Source organism: Delphinus delphis, chromosome 1 (genome assembly GCF_949987515.2).
Source record: "Delphinus delphis chromosome 1, mDelDel1.2, whole genome shotgun sequence".
Lineage (NCBI taxonomy): Eukaryota > Metazoa > Chordata > Mammalia > Artiodactyla > Delphinidae > Delphinus > Delphinus delphis.
In genome coordinates, this window is record NC_082683.1 from 43,646,016 (window position 1) to 43,656,251 (window position 10,236).

General features: G+C 41.3%; 1 non-coding gene across 1 annotated transcript; it reads left to right on the forward strand.

Annotated features, from left to right (window-relative positions):
- Positions 1-3,491: 3,491 nt before the first annotated feature.
- On the forward strand, positions 3,492-3,598 carry LOC132416101 (U6 spliceosomal RNA). The gene has a single exon (XR_009517466.1). It is a non-coding gene; the product is annotated as a U6 spliceosomal RNA (small nuclear RNA).
- Positions 3,599-10,236: the final 6,638 nt, after the last annotated feature.

Consider the following 10,236-nt stretch of genomic DNA (forward strand, 5'->3'; position numbering starts at 1 on the left):
TTCACTTAGCATAATGTCCTCAAAGTTCATGCATGTTGTAGCATATTGCAGAATTTCCTTCTTTCTTAAGGCTGAGTAGTATCCCATAAATAAATAAATAAATATATATATATATATATATATATATATATATATATATATAAAAAACACTTTCTTTATCCATTCACCTGTCAATGATATTTAAGTTGTTTCCACATCTTGGTTAGTGTTGTGGAACCAAACTAAAATGAGTCACTTATGTCAGGGACAAAATGGAGATGGTCAAAGCAAGCACATAAAGAAAACTTAATCTAACCTTACTGGAATTTACAGCTCTTCTCAGAAATCAGCAGAGGATACCACCCAATCCTCAAACACCAAGTCTGTTCACACTATTTCTAGACTTTGTTCCCCTGACTCAGCTACCTTGATCCAAATAAGAAAGAAGACCACTAGGCAACCAATCAGCTGAAAAAAACCAAATAACTTCCACACTTACACCATAAAAATCCCTTAGTCTGTGAGCAACTCAGAACTCATCGCTCCTTGTAGCCTTGAGTTTCCTCACTTGCAGGTTGAAAGCCTTGCAATAAACTCATCTTTCTGCCTTGTTTTATTCAGTATGCAGGGTTTGATTTTTGACACTGTGAATAGTCAAAAACAAACTCTGTGAACAGTGCTGCAATGAACATGGGGAGGTGCTAATATTTCTTCAAGAGGCTGATTTCAGTTCTTTTGGATAAATGCTCAGAAGTGGGAACACTGGATCATATGATAATTCTATGTTTAAATTTTGGGGGAATCTCCATGCTGTTTTTCATAATGGCTGCACCATTTTGCATTTCCATCAACAGTGTTCAAGGGTTCCAATTTCTCCATATCCTCGATGTCACTTGTTGTCTTTTGTTACTTTTCATAATAGCCATCCCAATAGTTGTGAGGCAGTAACTCACAATACTTCATTGTGGTTCTGATTTGCATTTTCCTGATGATTAGTGACTTCTGAGGCATCTTTTCATATACCTGTCGACCATTTGCACATCTTTGTGAGCTAAGGACCACTCAAGTCCCTAGCTTATTTTTAAATCATGTTATAAGTTTTTTGCTATTGAGATGTAGGAGTTCCCCACATATCCGGGAGGTTAACCCCTTATCAGATATCTGGTTTGCAAACATTCCCTCCCATTCCATAGGCTGCCTTTTCATTCTGTTGGCTGTTTCCTTTGCTGTGCAGATGCTTTTCAGTTTAATGTAGTCCCACGTGTTTATTTTTGTTTTTGTTGCCTGTGCTTTTTGTGTCATTAAAATGTGCTTACATTTTTGACCCAGAAATTCAACTTCCAAAAATGTATCCTACAGAAATTCTTACACAAATAAATAAAATTTGCTGCAGGTTTTGTTGTTGCTGCTGCTGTTATAATAGAAACAACAAATATCCAAGGATAAGGGCTTTGACTACAATGTAGACATTTTAAAAAAATGACAAAGGTCTTTTCTACCAACCTTGAAAGATGTTCAAATATATTATTAAGTGAGAAAAAAGTTGTATAGAATAACTTAATTTTTGTTTAAAAATAATCTTTTTATATTCATAGAAAAAAAACCTGAGAGAAAATACACTGAACTATTAATAGTTAACTTTGAGCTGGGAGAAAGGGAGGAAATAGTGTACAAGGAACTTCCAGTGTTTGTATTCTATCTTTATTTTTATAATGTTACTTTTGTAAGCAGAAGCAAACAATAAAAGAAAATTTTATGGAGATGATGTCTTTTCTGGACATGTTCACTGTCTTATGGGTCATTTCAGGGCAGGTATTAATATATCCATTTTATAAACGAGGTTCAGAGAAGTAAAGTGATTTCTTCAAGGTCACGCAACCCGCCAGTTCTCCCCCAGAGGTCAGTTGACAGTGAGCTGACAGGACGCGCCCGGTGCTGAGAGAGGACCAATCACATCTGCTGTGAGGTCACTTTGAAGGCCAGGGATTGGCGCTGGTGTCTAAGCTGAGCCGGCAGTCAGCAGCCCATGCAACTGCGGGTGGCAGGAGGCTCAGGATGATTACGCTTTCCTGGGGTTGTTCCGGGGGCACTAGTTCTGTCCTCTATAGGTCCCCTGGGGACCCTCAGCACTGGGTGGGTTAGCCGTGGAGACGCCCTACCCTTCTCGCTGTTGCCAGTCAACCCGCCAAGCCCGTGCCGGCCTAGCCTGCAGCTGCTCTCCCTGCATCTCTCCCACCGAACACAGGAAAAGGCCGTGACAGGTGCCAGTCCTGTTCAGACTCCCGTTTCAGCAGCGGTGGTTGCATATCATAAAGTCCCCGCATGACCTGCCTGGAGCCAGCACAAGCAATCAGAGACAGGCTTCATGCAACCTCTACTTCCCTGCCTGTCTTTGAGGGTCCCAGGCTGTGCTGCAAGCTGGAGAGGGCCCTGCTTTATAGAGGAAAAGAAGGAGGGCGGTCCAGAGAGAGGACGGGGTTTGGCCCAGAGTACACAGCAAGTTAATGACAGAGCCACAGACCCCTCCTTCAGGACAGTAAATTGGATGGTAAACTTTCCAAATTTACCCTCACCTCCTCCTAACAAATACCTTCACTCTTCTCTGCCTCTGGCTTCCTCTGTGTCTCATGCCTGTAAAGCATCATCTGAAGCAGCAAGGTTTATCAAGAACGACAGGGACTTTAGAATCACACTAACCTCGGAATCCCACACTTGCTGTAAGACCTTGGACTTACCTGGCCTTATTTTCCTCTCTGCCATGGGATGTTAATCTCTTCTCTACCTTAAGAATAAATGAGAAATTGGGAGGCAGTTTGGTAACTTAGTGGTTTTCAAAGTATGATCCCTGGACCATCAGCATCAGAATCACCTGGGAATTTGTTGGAAATGAATATTCCCCAACCCTACTCCAGATCTGCTGAATCAGAAACTTGGGGGCCCAGCAATCTATGTTTTAACAAACTCCCCAGGTGATTCTGATACACGCTAAAGTTTGAGAACCACCAGTACACCAAGGGTAAGACTCCTGGGTTTGGAGTCGGGCATTTATGGGTTCTTCTGAAAGTGTCTTTGTTCTGCCTGTTACTATTTGGGAGTCCTCAAGCAAAGCATTTCACCTACATGCTCCTTAGTTTACTCATCTGGGAAATGGAGGTAATGGTTCTCTCTACATAACAGTGTTGTTTATTTATTCATTCAACAAAATTTTTTTGAGTGCCTATTATGTGACAGTCATTCTTCTAGGTTCTAGAGATACAACAGTGAACAAAACAGACAAAAATCTCCGACCTCATGTAATGCACATTCTAACGAGACTTTGAGGATTAATTAATATAATTATAATAATGTATAAAGCTTAGTACAACATGGGCACATATTAAGCATTCAGCAAATGGCAGCTATTATAAATGGTGGAGAAATTGCTTGTAAGCAGTGAAATGCTCTATTAGACTAAATTGTGAACTCCTAAGAATTGTCTGATTCATGCCTGTGTCATCAAAATCTAACATAGGGTGCTCGCCTCGGTAGCACATATACTAAAATTGGAATGATACAGAGAAAATTAGCATGGCCCTTGTGCAAGGATGCCACACAAATTCGTGAAGCGTTCCATATTGCTCAGAAACTAACACACCATTCTAAAGCAATTATACTCCAATAAAGATGTTAAAAATTTTTTAAAAAAATATCTAACATAGGACCTGGAGCTGAGTAGGGCTTGGTAAATATCTGATAAATGTATGTACAAAAGTCAGAGATTAATGATATCTCTCTTGTCTGAATGGGTCTCTTTTATAATCCTTTAGAGTTGACGGCTCACCAGTAAGCCATACCCTCCATAAACCTTCCTCTCTCCCTATATTTGTATATTTCACTTGGTCCAGTGTAGTGGAATAACTGAGGACATGGAAAGGAGACGTGACCCATGAGCTCCCCCCCTCAGCATACTGGAGGCTGGTGAATAAGCCAGAATTGGAAACAGTCCTGATTGCTTTGAGCCCCCCCGGCAAACCGGGGGCCTGCGAAGAAGCATTGAGTGCTTTGGGCACTGATCCATGAGATGTCCTCAGTATAATCAGAGTGGTGGGAACGCAAGGAAATGTCCTTGTGCTACTTCAGTATGATCAAAATAATGGTGGGAACTTTGTGCTGCTTTTGCGTTCAAGGACGAAGCACGGCATGTTTTCAAGAAAGCCAATTATTGCTTGTATAATTAATAAATACATAGTTGCTGCTTTGGCATTTCTGAAATGTTAAGAAAACAAGTCTTAAAGTGTAAAGCTAGATAATGCTTTAATAAAAGCTACCACAGCAGGACAGACGGCGCTGTTTTGCCTGAGCGAGCGGCAGCCCTCTACTGCTGTGCTTCGGCACAATTCGTCTCGTGTGATGAGCTTACTTTTGGCCCTGTCATAAGATAAACTACAACAGTCCAGTTATTGAAAGGTCATTCTTTCCACATTAACATGTTGTGATGGGTCTGAAATGTAGTTGTTCTATGATAAATCTGTATAGAGTGAATGAGTGGATGCCGGAAGAAGCATAGAAATACACTGGAAATAGCACTGAAATAGGAGTCAGGAGGCTTCAATTATAATTCCGGTTCTGCCACTTCTATAGTGTTTGGTCTTAGCTAAATCCATTTTCTTTTCAGATCCCCAGTCTCTCCATCTGTAAAGTGGGGCTTAGAATCCCTACCCCACCACAATGCTGGAAGAAGACAGACTAACTTTGGTACCTAAGTTTTAAGGATGTCTCACACAACCGTGAATGTGTTGTCTCCTTATCACACCTCTCAAGAAGAATTGCTGAAAGCAGTAAAGGAGATAAGGTATATCTCTTTGCAAACCTTAAAACACTGTAAAAATTAAATAAGATACTATTTCAAATCAGATAATCTACAATTTATAGATTATAGGTTGGAAACATCTGCTAATCCTTGATACTGAAAGTGTGATCTGCAGCATTGACACCATTTGAGATCTTGGTAGAAATGCAGACTCTTGGGCCCCAGCCACACCAACTAAACCGGAATCTTCATTTTTAACATCCCCAGGGTGATTCAAATGCACAATAAAGTTTGAGAAGCACTGCTCCAAATCAGACTCATAGGACCTACGCATTGAAAAGATTTTGAAGATCATCTTCAACTCCCTCATTTTACAGATGACAACACTGGAGCCCTACAATGAAAGGGACTTTTTCTAAAAGGCAGATCTAACTGTGTCACCCCCCCCCCCCACGTTGGAAACTAATGGCTCCACACTGCCCACATCCTTAACTCAGCAATTAAAGTCCACTCATCTGGCTGCTGCTGACCACTCCACTTAATACTTCCCCACAGATGCTAGACAAACCAATCACTCTGATCCCTGCTCCTGTGCTCGGAACTCCTCAGGCTATTTTCTCAGTGTGGGCTGCCCTTCCCACTTCTCTCCAGCCTCTTGACACCAGCTCAGACTATGACACCCCTGGTCCTTATTTAGGACACTGGTTGACAGTGGGCATGGTTAGCCAGCTGAGATCTCCTCTACCTCCTGAAGCACTGTGGTCATTATCTATTTTTACATTACTTGTTTTACCAGACTGTGAGCTCCTTAAGGGTAGAAACCAGGTTTCAGGTCCCAACACAGAGTCAGGCACTTTGTAAGAGCTCTATTTATCCCATATGACTAATGATCTCTAACGTGTCTTCCAGGTCTAACTTTCTGCATTTTTAGACTGTGAAACCCCAGACAGCAGGGACTTGATAGTCTCTTCTTTTTCCATCTTGCTCACGAGCCTCCATGTGTGTGAGCACAGCAGGCACTCATTCACCACCCAGGCTGACTGGTTCAGCTGTTGCGATAGTAGTCATTCCCACGACATGCCCCACAACCTGGTTCACTGCAGCATGTTCAGGGAAATCCAAGTGACCCAACGGGTTGCAACACCAAGGGTAGGGAAGGGATCAGGTTTCAGAGTAAATCATTTCAACTCTGGGCTGAGATTTAGTGCCTTCTAAAAATGCTCACAAGTGTTTCTCTGGTGGCACAGCAGTTGGGAATCTGCCTGCCAAGGCAGGGGACATGGGTTCGAGCCCTGGTCTGGGAGGATCCCACATACCACGGAGCAACTGGGCATGTGTGCCACAACTATTGAGCCTGCACTCTAGAGCCCACGAGCCACAACTACTGAGCCTCCGTGCCACAACTACTGAAGCCCGAGTTCCGAGAGCCCATGCTTCGCAACAAGAGAAGCCACCACAATGAGAAGCCCGCGCACCGCAACGAAGAGCAGCCCCCGCTCGATGCAACTAGAGAAAGCCTGCGTGCAGCAACGAAGACCCAACACAGCCAAAAAAAAATAAATAAAGTAAATAATTTTTTTTTAAATAAAATAAAAAAATAAAAATGCTCACAAGAAAAGGGAACCCTCCTACACTGTTGGTTGGAATGTAAATTGGTGCAGCCACTGTGGAAAACAGAATGGAGTTTCCTTAAAAAACTAAAAATAGATTTGCTATATGATCCAGCAATCCCACTCCTAGGCATATATCTGGAGAAAACTATAATTCATAAAGATACATGCACCCCAGTGTTCATTGCAGCGCTATTTACAATAACCAAGACATGGAAGCAACCTAAATGTCCATTGACAGCTGAATGGATTAAGAAGATGTAGTAGGGGCTTCCCTGGTGGCGCAGTGGTTGAGAGTCCACCTGCCGATGCAAGGGACATGGGTTCGTGCCCCGGTCCGGGAAGATCCCACATGTCGCAGAGCGGCTGGGCCCATGAGCCGTGGCCGCTGAGCCTGCGCGTCCGGAGCCTGTGCTCTGCAACGGGAGAGGCCACAGCAGTGACAGGCCCGCGTACTGAAAAAAAAAAAAAGAATGAAATAATGCCATTTGCAGCAACATGGATTATCATACTAAGTGAAGTAAGCCAGAAAGAGAAAGACAAATACCATATGATATCACTTATATGTGGAATCTAAAATATGACACAAGGGACTTCCCTGGGAGTCCAGTGGTTAAGACTCCATGCTCCCAATGCAGGGGTCACAGGTTCAATCTCTGGTCAGGGAAATAAGATCCTGCATATCTCGCAGTGTGGCCTAAAAGAAAAAAAGATCAAATATCACACAAATGAACTTATTTTCAAAACAGAAACAGACTCACAGACAGAAAAATTTACAGTGCCCAAAGGGGAAAGGGGGTGGGGGAGGGATAAATTGGGAGTTTGGCATTTGCAGACATAAATTATTATATATAAAAATAGATAAACAACAAAGTCCTACTGTATAGCACAGGGAACTATATTCAATATCCTGTAATAAACCGTAATGGAAAAGAATATGAAAAAGAATATGTATATATATATATGTATAACTGAATCACTTTGCTGTACACCAGAAACTAACACAACATTGTAAATCAACTATACTTCGATTAGAAAAGTAAAATAAAAAAGTAAATGTACAAAATAAAATTATGTACTTTACAAAAATAAATAAATACAAAGGCTCACAAGATTTCACACTGTGTCCCAAAAGTCAATTCCTGAGGCCTCCTGTCTCTACATACGAATTGATACAATAGGTGCTCAGTACATGTTGATAAGTGAATAAATGAATGAATGGGTAAATTGTTCTGGACTTCTAAACATAACCAAATGCTCTCAAAAAAAAAAAAAAAGTTGTGCAGGAAGAGAGTTATAATCAAAGGTCACATAGCATTAAAGATGAAGTATAAGTTCTTTACCTTTGCCCACAAGCCCTGGTGTAATCTGGCCCAGGCTGCCTTGCCAGCTTTGCCTCTTCTCCTCCCATACATACTCTTTTTGCCTCATCCCAAATGATTTGTAGACCCTAAACATGTCATCTGGTTTCACGCTCCAGTGCCTTTGCATGCATGTTTCTCTATACCTAGAGTACTTTTTTTCCCCCTCTTAATTTAGGTAATTCTTATTTGTCTTTCAAAGACCAGGTTAAGTTGTACCTCTTCTAGGAAGCCTGCTGTCACCCCTCAAAGGGGCTAGATGCCTCTTCTGTGCTCTGGTAGGTGCCATGCTTCTTTTTATGAGTACTGATCATAGTCTTTTGCTGTTGTCTACGTTTTCCCCCCAAAGACTTGAGCACCTTGAGGACAGGGACTAGGTCTTATTTATTTCTGTGTCCTCAGTGTCCAGCATATGACATGACACAAAGGAGAGATATTTACTGGGTACATTATCCAGTGGAAAAAATGGAGAGTAAAAGAGTTATCATTAGTCAGGAAATTTGCCACCCATAGAATTCCAGGTTTAAGAAGGGCTTTGCAAAGTCTCATTATTTAATATTTGTTGAAGAATAAATTATTTACCTGCATATGACCTCCTAGAAAAGGGCTAGGACAGTGAATAGTAAATGACAGGCAGGGATGCCTGGGGAAGTGGAATTTTACCACCCTTCCCTCCATGTCCATGGTAGATGCATGAGTAGAAGGACATGGACAAATGACCCGCTACAGAAAGATACAGTGGAGACAGGCCCCAACAGTCTGACTGGAGTGACTATTCCAAACTAGCTGCCACTTTTTCCTTTCTCCTACCCTTCCCTGGCAGAGAGTGGCAGAAAGGTTAAAGACAAGAAAATGTGCACCGAACGTATGATATCTGGATCAGTTACCAGACCCGGGAATTAAGTTAGTTCTATAACCTGGGGAAATTCACTCATCTAAGCTTCAGTTTCCTCATTGTAAAATAGGAATAATAATATCTAGCTTGCAGAATTGGCAGGAAGATTTTATAATAATAGTTAATACTTATATAACACACATCATGCCAAGTCCTGTTCTAATACATAGACATTACAGCATATTATATATATATATGTATATATACATATATTTAGTAACTCAATGAATCTGGAACTCTGTGAGGTAAGTACAACTTTCATGCAAACTTTATAAATAAATAAACTGAGACACAGAAATGTCACATAACTTTTCCAAGATCATACAGCTAGTAAGTATGGAGCTGGGAGTAAAACCAAGGCATATTGGCTTGCTCCAGAGTCTGTGCTCTTAACAAGTACTGTACTCTATTTGCCTCTTCAGTAAGATAATTGTGTGAGAGTGAAGGTGTCTGGCCCATAATAGTACATAAGAAACAATGACAATAAGCAAAGTAATCCAGTACCTGTAGTTGATGAGATAGCATAAAATGGATTAACATTAAGAGGTACGATATTACCTTATTACTCTTAAAAAATGTCTTATCTTTAAACTGTTACATACTCCTGAGATTGGAAGAAGGTTTTCTGTATGAACAGTCTGGGCTATTTTAAGATGCCCTAAAGGTAAAGTGGCTTTGCCTTCTCCTGAGGAACTGGAACAAGTTCTTAGCACTTCAGCCAGAGGGCATTTGAGGGACATGAAGATCCCATGAAATTAATTCCTCCAGTCAGACCCTGAAGACAGAGACAAATTGAATCCAGTCAATGCTCTCAAGGAACTCACAACTAAACTAGGAAGGCAAACATAAGAGACCATCTCAGTATAGCACTGCTGTGGGGGGAAGCTCATAAAGGACATGTAACTTAATTATGGACACAGCAATCAGGAAAGTCTTTTCGGAGGAGGAGGAGACACATGAATCTAGTATCAAAGGGCAAGTGGAAGACGTATTTGAAGAAAGCAAGAAGGGGTTTCTTGGCAGAGGGAATGCTATGAACAAATGCACAGGGGCTTGAAATAGCACTCTATATTCCAAGAACTACAAGTAGTTCAGTGTGGTTAGAACAGAGCAGGAGACACGAAATGGTAGTGCCAAGACATAGGCAGAAGCCAGATGGGGAAGTGCCTCACTTGACAAATTAAGGGGTTTAACCCTTATCTTACAGGTGATGTAGAGCCACTGACTCAAGTTCCAAACAAGAGTATAATATTAAAAGATAATCTTGGTAGCAAAAGGGAGTTAAATTAGAGGTTTAAGACTAGAGACAGCTTTTAAGCACATGAAAAGATACTCAATATCAGTAGTCATCAGAGAAATGCAAATTAAACCACAATGGATACAATTTCACACACTGGGATGCCTGTAATGAAAAAAGATGAACAACAACAAGTGTTGGCAAGGATGTGGAGAATTTGCAACACTTATACATTGCTGGTAGGAATGTAAAATGGCGCAGCTGCTTTGGAAAACAGTTTGGCAGATCATCAAAAGTTAAATATAGAGTTACCATATGACTCAGCAATTCTACTCCTAGTTATATACCCAAGAGAAATGAAGACA